General features: G+C 40.4%; 1 long non-coding RNA gene across 1 annotated transcript; it reads left to right on the forward strand.

Annotated features, from left to right (window-relative positions):
- Nucleotides 1-15325, forward strand: LOC116662073. The gene is made up of 3 exons (XR_004318067.1): nt 1-208; nt 8292-8452; nt 15092-15325. It is a non-coding gene; the product is annotated as an uncharacterized LOC116662073 (long non-coding RNA).

Consider the following 15325-nt stretch of genomic DNA (forward strand, 5'->3'; position numbering starts at 1 on the left):
GGATGCAGCAGAAATGAGCTGCATGACTTCTGAGGTTAGGTCATAGAAGGCGATGGGGCCTCCAGCTGATTACTTTGCTATGCTCGCCCTCAGAACCCAGTCACCATGCTGTGAGGAAGCCAGAGTTGCATGGAGAGACCACGTATAGGTGTTCCACTGACAGTTCCAGCCGCAGTCTGGCAGACAGCCAGCATCAACTGTTGGACATGTGAGTAAGCCCTCCATCAAGTCCTCCAGCTGAGACATAGTGGAGCAGCAACAACCTGTCCCTGATGAGGTGTGTTGGAATTGACGACTCACAGAATCCTTGAGCATAAATAAATGGTTGTTTTTCCGCTCCCATGTTTTGGGGTAATTTGTTTTACTGCCATTGCAATGGAAACCCCACGTATCACCTGTGAGATTTTCAGCTCTGCCACTGAGATCAACAGTCCAGATATCCCCATCTTCATTGTTTTCAAGGGCCTAGTCAAAGGTCAACTATGCTCATTCTGATGCCTCCCAGGGAGATTTCATCTGTTGTGCCTCTGTTTTGACATAATGTTTGCCATGGAAAGCTAGCTACTTGTGTCTGCCTGCCTGATCGACTGTGAGCTGTCTTGGAGGACGGGCCCACATTGTATTTGCTGTCTTCACTGGCACCTGATATATGGCAAGGCTAACAGCTCCTTCTCTACTCACTGCATGAACCATTGACTCCAAATTCAACCCCCTTATACAGTAGCAGACCTCTTCAGTGGCTTTGTTATGTCCATATGTATGTTTGTATCTTTTCTTTAAAAACAATTCCTATATATACATACAATGGAACATTATTCAGCCTTAGAAAGAATGAAATTCCAACACATGCTATCACATGGATGAACCTTGAAGACATTATGCTAAGTGAAATAAGCCAGACACAAAAGGACAGGTGCCATATGATTCTACTTATATGAGGCATGTAGAGTAGTCAAATTCACAGAGACAGAAAGTAGGTTGGTGATTGTTGGGGGGCTGCAGAGAAGGGAATGGGGGCTTAGTGTTAAAATCAGGAGAGTTTCAGTTTGGGAAGATGAAGAGTTCTATGGATGGATGGTTGTGGTGGTTGTACAACAAGGTGAGTGTATTTAATGACACTGAACTGTACACTTAAAATTGGTTAAATTGATAAATTTTATGTTACGTCAGTTTTACCACATTAAAAAATGATTTCTATATTATCTGTTATTTCTGAATATCACCAAGAAGATATGGGACCCATACCAGAAATTCAGCCCTGGAAGAAGCAATGGTGATGCCTTCTGGACAGTTTCATCTCTTCCTCAGAAGACTTCCATTTAAGAGCCATGCAAGAGAAGTCACGTGCACACAATGGGAGCCTCTTCTCTTTTTATCATGTGCCACTGAGAGCCTTCACATTGAAAGTTCAGCCTGTTATCCTCCCCGTGTACTTTCCACTCCTGTGGCTTTGGGTCTGCCAGCAGATTCTAACTTGGCAAAGCTCCTAAGGCACATGTCTTAACTCTCCACATGCTCTTTGTGGTGACCCTGGACTTGGTAGTAGCATACCCAACATGCCTGACCCCTTGGCTTGAAGGAAAGAACACTGAACGAGGAGCTAGAAGGCCTGGATTCAGGTCCCAGGCCTGCGCCTCACTGCCTGTGTGGCCTCACAAGCCGTTTTACAACCATGTTCTACTCTCACTTTCCCCGACCTGTTACAAATGTATTCTGAATTATATGCTCGTAGAATGTGTGCTCGCCTACCTTTCTCCCCAGATGAAGACTGTTAGTCATTCACTCTCATTGTGAACTGGTTTAATCAGATTACAAGAGGGTGTTGGACAGTTTTGTTGTATGGAGAAGACAGGCCTAGAAGAGGTCAGGAGTGAGGGAGGCAGAGGAACCAAGAGGAGTCTTTGGTAAGCACCATGGCAGCACTGGCTTCTAGGAACAGGGAGAGGAGTCAGGAGACTACCAGTCAGGTTAAACTACCTTTGCAGTTACACAGGAAGAGATCATGAAAACAATCTAAGGTAGGTTATCTTTGTGAGGTAGAGGACTGGTACCCTCCCTAAACTGAGTCTGATGTCTTAAGGAGAAAAAGGGGAGGGTCTAAAACCTCTTCCCTAGTTCTTTATTTTCTGAGACCATAGCTGTATCACTTAGGATTGGGCTCAGCTGTGACTAATAGAGACCCTAAAACTAGTGGCTAAAAATACAGAAGTTTATTTCTCAAAAGAAGTTTAGAAGTAAGTAGTCCAGAGCTAGTGTGCCAGCTCCATGGTCATAGGGACTCAGGCCACCTTCAGCTTTCCCCTCTGTCATCTTTAGGATATAGTCTTCATCCTTATGGTCTAAGATGGCTGCTGGAGCTCCAGCCATCACATCATAGTTCCAAGCAGCAGAATAGAAGAAGAGAGGAAGGTGCACATGCCACCTCCCTTCCAAGGCTTCCCAGAACTTCCACCCATTACTTAAGCTTACTTGTTAACTGTAACTTAACCTAGCTACAGTGGAGTCTGACAAATGTAGTCTTTTAGCTGGTAAGCAATACGCCAAGTGAAAAACTGGGGTTCTTTTCATTTGGGAGAGAACTGGAGAGTAGATAGTTGGTAGGCAGCTAGGCCCTGCACCACAACTGCCTAAAAGGCAGCAATGGGCATGGTCACTAGGAAATCCAATTCATTCAACCACACATTGCCTTAGCATTTATTGAGCAGTTGGAGTGCAACAACCACTTTTACTTTAAAACTTTAAGCTCCTTTTCATGTGTATAAAGATATGAAATTTATCTGTCTTACCCAGCCAACAAAATTTACTGAATGCCAGCAAATGGCAGCATAGCACTGGAGAGGACAAGATGAGTAAGGTATAGCTTTTGAGCCTTCCCTCACTTTATCACTACTGCTCCTATTGCGTACATTTGTGATACTCTACACTCTCATGTTCTATAAACAGCTGTGACCTCCTGCCGGAGGGGAAATATCGAGGTGGGAGAGAGGAGGTCATGACATTTGAGGCAGCACTGAGAACCCAGAAAATGTGGAATGCAGTGTGAATATCTATTGTTTCAAACTGGAGAGAGCTGTTTCCCTGAAAGGGAAAAAGTTAGATTTAGTACTAAGAATAGAGCAAGAGAAACATCGCCCCAGTGCCTTCAGCTGAGAAATGAATTTCATTAGAGTCACAGTTATTGTCTATTGTCCCCATTGGTTGTTCTGGCTGGGCTGAGATCTGATTTCCACTTCAATTCTCACACTTGGCATTATTATTTCCCTTTGTGTAACTTTTGGGAAAAAATTCAATATGAATCAGATTTTGTTTTTGGTTCCCACCAAAGAGAGACTTTTTTTTTTAATACGCTGAGAACAGGCTCAGACTTAGATCAAAATACTTCCATCACAATGGAATACCTTTTCAGAGTGCTGTTGAGTCCTCTGCCGTTCATTGTTTCAGAGTCTGCATTTGCACGACTGTTCCCGTCCTAATTTAGAACGGAGTGCACCTGCTGCCTAAAGCTTTGACTTCCTTTTGCTCAGTCTTCCTCTTTTAGTTTTTCTTTTTATGATATTTACAAACCTGAGATTTATTACTGGATGCTTCCCGGTCAAAAGAACCCATAGAACTCCCCAACTTCAAGGGAACAGTCAATTTCCTGATACCCAGTCTTTCTTGTTCTTACAGGCAAAGTTTGGATCTTCAGCCTTCTCAGATTTGATCCATGAGTGATCAAATTGGCTTCCAAATTTTCTTCCTTTAAATTACCCAGATTCTGTTTCTGATATTTGAAACCAAGATTTTAAAAAGTTGTGGTAAAAAACACATAAAATGTACCATCTTAACCATTTTTAAGTGTACAGTTTAGTAGTAGTAAATACATTCACATTGATATGAAAAAGATCTCTAGAACTTTTTCATCTTGCAGAACTAAAACTTTACTATTGGGAAGAAATTTCCCTCTGCCCTTCCTGGTTCTTCTGGCTGGTCTAAGAATTAAATTGACAGGAGACGGATTAATAGGAAAAAATTAAACAGAAGTTTAATAACATAATATACATGGGAGAGACGCAGGAAAGCTGAATCACTACCCAAAATGGCCTAAGCCCTCACCTTAAGTATCATCTTCAGCTAAAGACAAAAGAGGATGTTGCGGGTAGTGGTTTGGGACTTCAAAGGTGAGGAAGACAATGCACATTGGAGATGGAAAAGCAGATGTTTCATAAACAATGTTTGCTGGGGCAGACAGGGACAATGGGACACAGCAGACTCTGATCTCTAGGCCCTTCCCTTCTTGTTTTTAGCTCAAAATAATCCACTTTTTGGGATAACAAGTTTTGCTCTTCTATAATTCCCATTAAATGACAACTCCCTTTTTCTCCTTCCCCACAACCCCTGGAAATCACCATTCTACTTTCTGTTTCTATGAGTTTGACTAAATAGATACCTCATATTAATAAAGTATTTGTCTTTTGTGACTGGCTTTTTTAACTTATAATATCCTTGAGGTTCATCCATGTTGTAAAATGTGACAAGATTCTCTTCCTTTTTAAGGTTGAATAATATTCCGCTGTACATAGGTACCACATTGTGTTAATCCGTTCATCCATCGATGGATATTTGAGTTACTTCCACCTCATGCTGTTGTGAATAATGCTGCTATGAATGTGAGAGTACAAATATCTCTTTGAGACCCTGCTTTCAACCCTTTTGGATAAATACCCAGAAGGGGAATTGCTGCATCACGCGGTAGTTCTAGTTTTCATTTTTTGAGGAACTTCCATACTGTTTCCCTCTTTCAGTTTTAACCCAGAGGTATGTAAATCTTTATCTCTTTGCAGATTCAGAAGTGTACATCAAGGAAATACCAATATTTTTGGCAGACATCGAGAAAAAAAGGGTGGAGCAGAATTTATATCAAATTGAAATTATCAAAATGAAGTTATAGCGAAGTCACAGCTATGAGCCTTTCATTTTGAGATCAGACTCAAAAATATGTCTTCATTTTCCATCTGATTTTCACTTCTTTATACTATTTTTGACTTCCTCTCTTTAAACCTCATTTTCCTTTACTAGAATGAGTTCTCAGAGATAGGGAGTTAGAGATCACTTTTTTCTGGCTTCACTGCCTTTAACTGTTAGGTGAAATAAAACTAGACAGAAACCAAAGGCCCTGCATGTGCACCATTACATGAGTAGTTTTATGGCTAAAGCTACATGGCCTTCTGTTCAGACGGTGGTAGCGATGTTTGATGTCAAGCACTGCTGTGCTACACCTTTACACCAGATTTCTCTGATTGTTGTTAAAACACACACAGGCAGGGTCCCGTCTCTTAACAGTCTTAACTTTGAACTTTTTTCTTTTGATTCAAACTCAGCCTAAGTGGGCATGAGTAAAACCAGTACGACAGATGCCAGCCATGGAAGTTTTCCCTTATACCTTTTTCTCCCAGACATTTGAAAGAATGGGAAAATTAAAGGGTGTTTTTTTGATGCCCAGATTTCTTGGAGTAGTAGCCCTCTGAGGATACAGCTGGGGTGGAGGGTACTAAGCTAAGGGAGATGGAATCCGGACTGTGGATTCGACCTACCTCAAGAAATTCCCTTCCTTCTCTGAGCAGCTGCCTTGCTTTCTAAGCAATCCTGAGGACACTGGTTCTCACCCTTAACCACACATTTGAATCACATGAGGTGATTTTTAAAATTCCCATGTCCAGGCTGCACTCAGACCAGTGACATCAGAATCTTGGGTGGGAGGAACGCAGGCATCAGTATTTTTGTAAGGTTCCCCAAGGCTGGGAACCACGGTGCCAAAGAGCACTATGATTTATAAATTTACCATTTTTATTAAGACACAAACTTTCATTTCAAAACTGAAGTACCACATAATCTGTGATATTTATGGTCTGAAAAATATAAGAGCAAGTATCCCTCGAGGATTATTCTTTGCCCCAAAAAGAACAAATGGGTAGCATGTGTGGGCTGGAAATCAGTATACCTGCAAATTAAGTTCCATTCAGAATCATTTTTTCATCTTATAAATATTTTCCCTCACTATGGCTAACGTTTTATTTCTCACATTTGTATGCAAATTTATACTTTCCAAAGAGCTCCAGGTCTGCTCTTCCTTGGAGTGTCCACTTATAGGTTCCCACACAGACTGCTTCTTGTGGTTCTAGTGAGTATTGAATGCTTGTGACTCACTGGAATGTTTACTTTTTAAATTCTTTTTCACAGTTGGCCTCCCTGTCTCCTTCTACCTTTGATGTTAACTGGCTAACACTGTGGTTCATTTCCTGTTATTTGCAACTTTAGAATCAAAAGCATAAATGAAGTCAAGGAAATGAAAGGCCCAGGTCAGCTATCTTGTTAAGGGTCACAGCTGCGGTTCTAGAAGGTCCCAGTTCAACAACTGGCTTGTCGCCCCTCCCTCCGTTCTCCGAATGGAGGCCTCTCCTGTGGAGGCAGTTATTAAGGTTGGCCCAAGGCTCTCTCAGAAACTGTGTTATCTTCATGAGTGGTTAGTTTTTCCTATGCTGCATCACATGTTTTGTTGCTTGGGAAATGTATTTGATGAAACAAGTGGATAATTTGTCCCAGTTTATTCAGCTTATAAGTCCTTGTCCTTGGACGTCCTTTATCCCTGAGATACCAGGAATAACTAGACAGTGCAAGTTTGCTTGTTGGTTAGGGGGAAGGGGTGAAAAGGAGGCGTTATGGACGGCTTTTCTTATGCAGAATTTGGAGGCAGAGGGACTTTCATTGCAATTTATAACTTAGTTCAAAATTCCAAGGTCATAAACTTAAACATCCACCTCTCAGGTTGGTTGTGCGGATTAAACAAGATAATGTAAGTTTGGCCCGGTAAATGTTTCTTAAGCAGCCACCTAGTGTGCTCACTTATTAGAAAAACATTCTGGTTTCAGTATACTTTCTGTCACAAGAAAAGAATTGAATTGAACAAGTCTTACCTTTTACCCTACTATATGCCAGGCTGGTTTTGTGGGGGGAAGGAACCCTAACATGACTTGCTACCAAGCTATTTAGGACCTAGGTGGGGAGAAGAGCTCCCCCCGTGGGGTAGATTGAGGAATATGAGGCAGCCTGTAAGTGGGGGCTGTGGTTCCTGGGGAGACTGATCCCCATAGACTAGGGTGGACCATGGAGCTGAGAGTTCAAGGACAGAGAATGAGCAGGAATTCCAATGAGGAAGAACATCTCAAACTGCTGTGCTGTTACCTCAGTGCTTGGCCTGACTCCCAAGGCCTCGGCTGCGTTTTGCAGCAGGTACTCCTTCAGGGCAGATGGCAGCCGACAGCCCCAGGCTACAGCCTCCAGCTTGTGAACTAGTAGGAGCCTTGAAACCCGGGTATACCCAGCCCTGAGCCAAGTCCTGGCATGAGGGGAGCTTAGAGAGGAGCAGGGCATCATGGCTGATAATCTTACCAGGACACCAGGACCATGGAGTCTAGTAGAAGGGGAGTTCTGCAAATGAACAAAAGAAGGGAAATGGGGAGTTGGTTGGGCAAAGACTGGAGCCACTACAGGCCATGATAATTTCAGTTCTGAATTTTTGTTTTCTAGACAGAAAACTAAAAATCTGGACTGTTCCATTAAAAAAAAAAAAACCCAGAAACTAAACAACCTTATATGTAGTCCCCTTGCACTGTCTTCAGGATGCTGCGTTAAGATCATGTGATACTGACCCCTATATTGACCCTTCAAAAAATGTTCTTTATGGTGCTCGCCTCTCTTTTCTTGCCACTCAGCACATTTTCTCTGCGATGTCTCACAACCCCTCTTTTATTTCCCCCTTGCTCTTTCCCTGCTTGCAAATCATGTGATTCTGTTTTTAAATGCTGTCTCCTTCTCATCTTCTGTATCCTGTAGACTTTTCACCATATCCTCTTTTGGACTTTTTCTAAAACAAAACACTAATAATGAAAAACTTTCCTAAAAATTGTTAGGATTTTGTATACAACATACACTGGGAGAGTTGGGGCTTTTACCACTGGAGTTGCCCCAGAGTTCACCCTGAAAGTCCAGGTTGGGAGAGTGTAGATTGTGATGATGATGTGATTCTAATTTTTATAAAAAGAAAGAACTCAGGCACAAATCCAACAGCATCTGCCACACAGCTTCAAAAGTGATCTTCCATATAAATACTCACATTAGAAGATATATTTTTTCAATCAGACCAAATAATCCCCTTCTTAACCTTTAAATAATCCTGAAAATGTATTAAAGATACTATTCCCCAAATATGCATCAATGTGTTTCATATGTTTTTTTTTTTTGTTTATTTTCAGTACTGAAGCAAAGTAGCAAAGATTTATCTGAGTTCTGAAGACACTGTTTCCCTAGCAGGAAATGAAACTGCCAATGTTTCACAAAGTGCTTAAGTTGATGAAGAAATCATGCTGATTCACCAGAAGAAAATGGTCTTAATCGTAATCAACTGAACACTTGTGTAAGTGTTTTTAAAATTAAGTTGCCTTAAAAAATCAAATTGCTTTGTAGACAAAGTCATGTAATGGTATAATCCACAATTAAAAATGTGTTTTTAGAATTTCTGACTTAACGTGCTGAATAGAAAACATGAACGTCACAACCCTTTAACATTTTGGGATAGGGTGGTTGAATTGGGAGTGGAAAGAGAAGTCATTGGAAATTTTTAAGAAGAAAGCAATGTCAGGTCATATATACCACTTTTTATTTTATTGAGCGTCTGCATTTTTTGGTGAACTGTTTATATTTTTGCTTTAACCCAGTTAGGAAGTTGTGTAACTTTACACAGTGTCAAAGGTTTATTTTGTTTTGGTAACTACTTTTTAGCTGGTTATTTAGTTTACCTTGTAGTGTTCCAAATTATGTCTAAAACTATAGCTTGTTATTTTTCCAAAATATGATTTATCACTTTGCTAACATTACACCCATGACCTTTTCTGCAAGAGTAATCAGAAAGTAACATACTGAAAGTCCCAGCCTCCCTTGCCACCAAGAGTTGCCTTGTGACACATCTCAGCCAATGAAGTGTAGGTGTAAGTGATGGTTAACAGAATTTTTTTTAAAGGCCAAGCTGTATAAGGACAGGCTGTATATTTTACCCTCTGCCTGCGCCTTTTCCCCATGTAGAAAATGAATAAATAGTTTGGAGGTGCCTGAAGTAACATTTAACCTGATTGCTGAGGAAAAATAGGGATTAATTAGGTGAAGGAGAATGGAGATCTTCAAAGAAGGATGGTGCCCCACCAAGAAATTATATATAATAAAGAATTTTTGAAGGGCTGGATATCGGATGTGTCTATCTTGGGATCATCAAAAGCCGGCTCAGTGAATAAGGGGGTATTCCAGCTCCAGTGGCAGAATTAAGGCCACAGTTGGGTGAATGGAAACAACAAAGAGACAGCTTTGACCCCAGGCTCGCTGAACTTTTTTACCAATGGAACTTTCCAGCAACACTTTGAGCTACCATGTAGGTAGGTAGTCATTTCCCCATCACCAAGTGTGTTGAGGCAGATGCTGGCTGATGTCCACCCAGGAAGAGTAGAAGTGGGAGTCCTGTGTTACTGCAGTGATTGTCCTGTTTCAGTTTCGTTCAAGCATTTTTGTTCGCATATGCCCAAAAAGAATTTTGAACAACTATGTACCCCCTCACATATTTTATTTTGTCTTTTAAAAATTTAAGTTTTAAATTTTCTCTTGCATATTTCAATTGACATTTTATATTTTTAAAATCATAGATTAAATAGTTGCAAAGAACATGATTTTTTAATTGAAGTATAGTTGATTTACAATGTTGTGTTAGTTCCTGGTGTACAGAATAGTGAATCAGTTATGTGTATATACATAATACATATATATATATATATATATATATATATATATATATATATATATATATATGTTCTTTTCATTATATGTTATTAAAAGATACAGAGTATAGTTCCCTGTTCTCTACCGTAGGTCCTTATCGTTTATTTTATATATAGTGGTTTCTATCTGCTAATCCCAAACTCTTCATTTACCCTCCCCAACCCTTTCCCCTTTGGTAACTATAAGTTGGTTTACTATGTCTATCTGTTTCTGTTTTGTAAATAAGTTCATTTGTATCTATTTTTTTAGATTCCAAATATAAATGATATCATATGGTATTTTTTAAAAATTTATAATAGACTTTATTTTTTAGGGCAGTTTCAGGTTTACAGCAGAGTTGAGCAGAAAATAGAGTTCCCACATAGCCCTTCCCACCCACACATACATACTCCTCTACCCTCAACATCCCTCATCAGTGTGGCATATTTGGTACAATCGATGAACCAACATGGACACATTATTATCAACCAAAGTCCGTAGTTCACATTAGGGTTCACTCTTGATGTTGTACATACTATGGGTTTTGACAAATGCATAATGACATGTAGCCACCACTATAGTATCATACAGAATAATTTCATTGCCCTAAAAATCCCTTGTGCTCCATCTATTCATTCCTCCCTCCCTCCCTCTCCCCTGGAAACCACAATCTTTGTATTGTTTCTGTATCTGTGCCTTTTCCAGAATGTCATTTGGTTGGAATCGTACAGTTTGTAGCCTTTTCAGACTGGCTTCTTTCATTTAGTAATAGGTCTTTCAAGTTTCCTCCATGTCTTTCATGGCTTGATAGCTCATTTCTTTTTTTTTTTTTTACTGCACATATTTTTTAAATTTACATATATGTACTGTTCATTGTTTCTAGGAACGTTTAGAGCTTTAGCTTTTTTAATTTACATAGTTATCAAAGGAATAAAGCCAACCACAAAATAAGAATTAACTCAAAAAGATACATACACCCTGCTGTTAACAGCAACATTATTTATAATTGCCAAGATATGGGAGCATCCTAAGTGCACATCAATAGTTGAACAGATAATGGAGATGCAGCACACATATATGTAATGGAATACAGCTCACCATAAGAAAGAAGGATACTTTGCCATTTGCGGCCCTTCACTCACTTTATTTTTTTGCACTTCAAAAAGCAGAATTTTATAACCGGCAGAAACATTTCCATTACATCAAAAACAACAAAATACCTAGAAATAAACCTAACCAAGGAAGTTACCTATACTCCGAAAGCCAAAATGACACAAAGAAATGGAAAGATTTCTCGTGCTCTTGGATTGGAAGAATCAACACTATCAAAATGGCCACACTACCCAAAGCAATCCACAGATCCAACGCAAGCACCATCAAAATACTCGCAACATTCCTCACAAAACTGGAACACACAATTCCAAAATTTATAAGGAACCACAAAAGACCCCGAACAGCCAAAGCAATCTTTTGTAGGTCTTTTTTTCCCTCTTTCTTCTTTTTTGTTCTCTTTTCTTATGGTTTGGTGACTAGAGAAGTTTCTTTAACATTTGTTGTAAAGCTGGTTTGGTGGTGCTGATTCTTTTAGCTTTTGTTTATCTGTGAAGCTTTTGATTTCTTCATCAAGTCTGAACGAGAGCCTTGCTGGATAGAGTATTCTTGGTTGTAAGTTTTCCCCTTTCATCACTTTAAATATATCGTGCCACTCCCTTCTTGGCTGTAGAGTTTCTGCTGAAAAATCAGCTGATAACCTAATGGGAGTTCCTTTGTATGTTACTTGTTGCTTTTCTCTTGCTAATTTTAATATTTTCTCCTTATCCTTAATTGTTGTCAATTTGATGACTATGTGCCTTGGTGTGTTCCTCTTTGGGTTGATCCTGTGTGGTACTCTCTGTGCTTCCAGGACTTGGGTGACTGTTTCCTTTCCCAAGTTGGGGGATTTTTCAGTGATTATCTCTCCAAAAATTTTCTCAGGTCCTTTCTCTCTCTCTTCTCTTTCTGGGGCCCCTATAATGCAAATATTAGTGTGCTGCATGTTGTCCCAGAGTTCTCTTAAACTATCCTCATTCCTTTTTATTCTTTTTTCTTTTTTTATGTTCTTCAGTAGTGATTTCCACTAATCTGTCTTCTAGCTCACTGATCTATTCCATTGCCTCATTTAGTCTATTTTTGCTTCCTTCTAGTGTGTTGTTCATTTTAGTGATTTTATTCTTCAACTCTGTTTGGATGTTATTTATATTTTCCAACTCTTTGCTAAAGACTTCACTCTGTGCATCTGTACTCCTCTTGAGTTCTCTGAACATCTTCGCCATCATTACTTTAAACTCTTCTCAGGTAAATTGCCTGTCTCCTCATCACTTATTTCCTCTTCTGGGATTTTATCTTGTGGCTTGGCCTGGGAGATATTCCTTTGCCACCTCATATCATCTATCTTTCTATGTGTTTGTAGGTTCCTTCCACAGGCTTTGGGATAGTTGTTTTCTTATTTCTAGTATCTGTGCCTGGTGGGTGAGGCTGGACTAGAGGCTTATGCAGGTTTCCTGGCAGGAGGAGCGGTGCCTGCCCACTGCTGGGTGAAGCTTGGTCCTGGACCTCTGGTGGGTAGGGCTGTATCCAAAGGCCTTTGTGGTTTAGGAGGTCTGATGATGGATGTGGCTGTGTTCCCACCTTGTCTGTTGCTTGGCCTGAGGCTTCCCTACAGGCTGTTGGGTGGGGATAGGTCCTAGTGCTAATGATCCAATCAAGATGTCAGCCTCCAGGAAAGCTCATGTAGATGAACGCTCCCAGAATGTCTGTGACCAGCTTTTTGTCCCCTGGGTGAGCCACAGCCGTCCCCTACGGCCCAGAAGACCCTCTAAATCCAGCAAGCAGGCCTGGCCCAGGTTCCTATGAAGTCACTGCCTCTGCCCTTGGACCTGGTGCACACAAGTTTCCGTGTATGCTTCCCAAGCGAATGGAGTCTCCATTTCCCCCAGTCCTGTGGGGCTACCGGCACTAAGCCCCCTGGCCTTCAAAACCAGGTGTCCTGGGGTCCCCTTCTCTTCCCAATGGCCGGACCCAACCTGAGAAGCCTGACATGGGGCTTAGAGCTCTCACTCCTGTGGGAGAGCCTCTGTGACTTAACTAATCTTCAGCTTGTGGGGCCCAATTATATTGTGAACACGCCCCTCCTACCATCCTGCTGTGGTTCCCTCTTTATGTTTCCAGTTGCATAAGATCTTTTTTGCTAGGTTCCAGCCTTTTTTTCGATGACTGTTTAGCATTCAGTTGTGGTTTTGTTGTAGTCGCGAGGAGAAGCGAGCTCATTGTCCTACCACTGCACCATCTTGACCGGAAAATCTATCATATGGTATTTTTCTTTCTATGACTTACTTCACTTAGTATGAGGATCTCTAGGTCCATCCATGTTGCTGCAAATGGCATTATTTCATTCAAAGACATGCTTTTTCATGTACTGTGTATCATGTACATACTATAAATCTATTTTTATTGCTTTGAAATCCCAGCACAGCTCATTTAGCTCATTCAGTTAATGAAAAGTGCCTGCTCTATACCTCATGGCACAGCCAGTCATTGTCAAACCAATCAGCCAAATCTAAGTTTTAAAGAATTGTGGAAAATATTAACCCTCTCCCTGCTCACCAGTCAATGGTGGACCTAAAACTGACATGATTCTTGCCCTCATGAACTTGCGCTATTATGAGACACAGATCTGAAAGAATTCCACAGATAAATAGCAAATCACAATTGGGAAGAGTGCAGTGAAAGAGGTGTTAGTGGAATGTATAATAGGAGGTGGATGAGTGGTCTGGGAGGGCTTCCCTGTGGAAGTGACATTGAAGCAGAGAGCTGAGGAGGAGTAAGAGTTCGTTATGTGAAGGGGGATGGAAATCCTTAAAGAAAATCTGCCTTTATTTTTCAGTTCAAATAAATGTTAAATACTATCTCACTTCTAATGCTTAGATAAAGCAGTTTGTCACATGGATAAAATAAGTTGCTGTTGCTGTTTCTCTCAATGTTTTTCTTTTACCAGAAGATCTCTTATTTTCAGGTCTTGAGAGAGAAAATTGTCCCAAATTTAGTCTGGGATAGAACTTTTATGTCTAATGTAGTTACAGTCTTTCCTGGGAGGTAAAAAACAATCCTGACAAAATGCTTGAGTAAGCAATCTCTTTCTGGAAAGTTATGGTTACCCTCCCTGCCCCCCTGCCCCCTTGTCCCCAGCCAACTGCTGACACTTTTTAACCAGTAGTTCCCTTATTGTACCACTTATATCTATTCCAAGAGAGAATCTTTGAAAGAGAAAGAAAAATACCATGTGATATCACTTATATGTGGAATCTAAAAAAAAGACACAAATGAACTTATTTACAAAACAGAAACAGACTCACAGACATAGAAAACAAACTTATGGTTACCAGGGTGGGAAAGGGGTGGGAAGGGATAAAGTGGGAGTTCGAGATTTGCAGATACTAACTACTATATATAAAATAGATGAACAGGGTTCTTCTGTATAGCACAGGGAACTATATTCAATATCTTGTAGTAACTCATAATGAAAAAGAATAGAAAAGGAATTTATGTATGTATATGCATAACTGAAACATTATGCTATACACCAGAAATTGACACAATGCTGTAAACTGACTATACTTCAATTTAAAAAGAGAGAGAGAATCTTTGAATTTGCTTGCTTAGGAACCTTTTTCTGTGTGGAGTTAGAAATAAAGCCTTGGTTTGTGCTCCTAAGCAATCTGAGAAGCTGGTGGAGGGGAGCAGAATATGCACCCCCCACAACATGCCTCTTTGGCATAAGAATTATTTTGGACTGATTATTTTTAAGAACTAGCAGACATAGGCAAAGCTCTGAAAACCAAGTAGAAATTACCCTTTTATAAGAGACATTTACACTTAAGGAGAAATCTCCATTTATAAGGGTGTCTTCCTCCCTGTACCAGGAAGAAGAAAACGTCTAAATGTCTAGAATCTCTCTTATCATTTGGAGAAGGCAACAACTTAAATCTGCCATACTTCTGTTTACTCTGCTTTTCCTGATAACTACCCATAACTGGTTCCCCTCACCTCCAGCATCGTTCTTTTGTCCTTTGCTGGAGATGGTATTGAAGGTGGTCGCTTGGGCCATTTTGTCTCGAGAGTTACTCAGTTTCCCTGGGTCTCTCCCATGTATATAGGAAGTATACGTGTTATTAAACTTCTGTTTGTTTATCTCCTGTGAATCTGTCTTTTATTACAGGGGAAATCTCAGCCAAGAACCTTGAAAGGTAGAGAAAAAATTATTTTTCCTCGCTGACACTGGCTTAACTCTCAGAGAACTCCCTCAGGAGTTGGACTTCACTGAATTATCTTTGGTTTGGTGCCTAGAGGTTTTTACACTTTGAGGTAACACAATCTGCTAAGATTCAGGGTGGATGAGGGATACACCTTTGTTTAGTCACGTGGAAGAAGGGCTGTTATGAAAGGGGAGATG

Source organism: Camelus ferus, chromosome X (genome assembly GCF_009834535.1).
Source record: "Camelus ferus isolate YT-003-E chromosome X, BCGSAC_Cfer_1.0, whole genome shotgun sequence".
NCBI lineage: Eukaryota > Metazoa > Chordata > Mammalia > Artiodactyla > Camelidae > Camelus > Camelus ferus.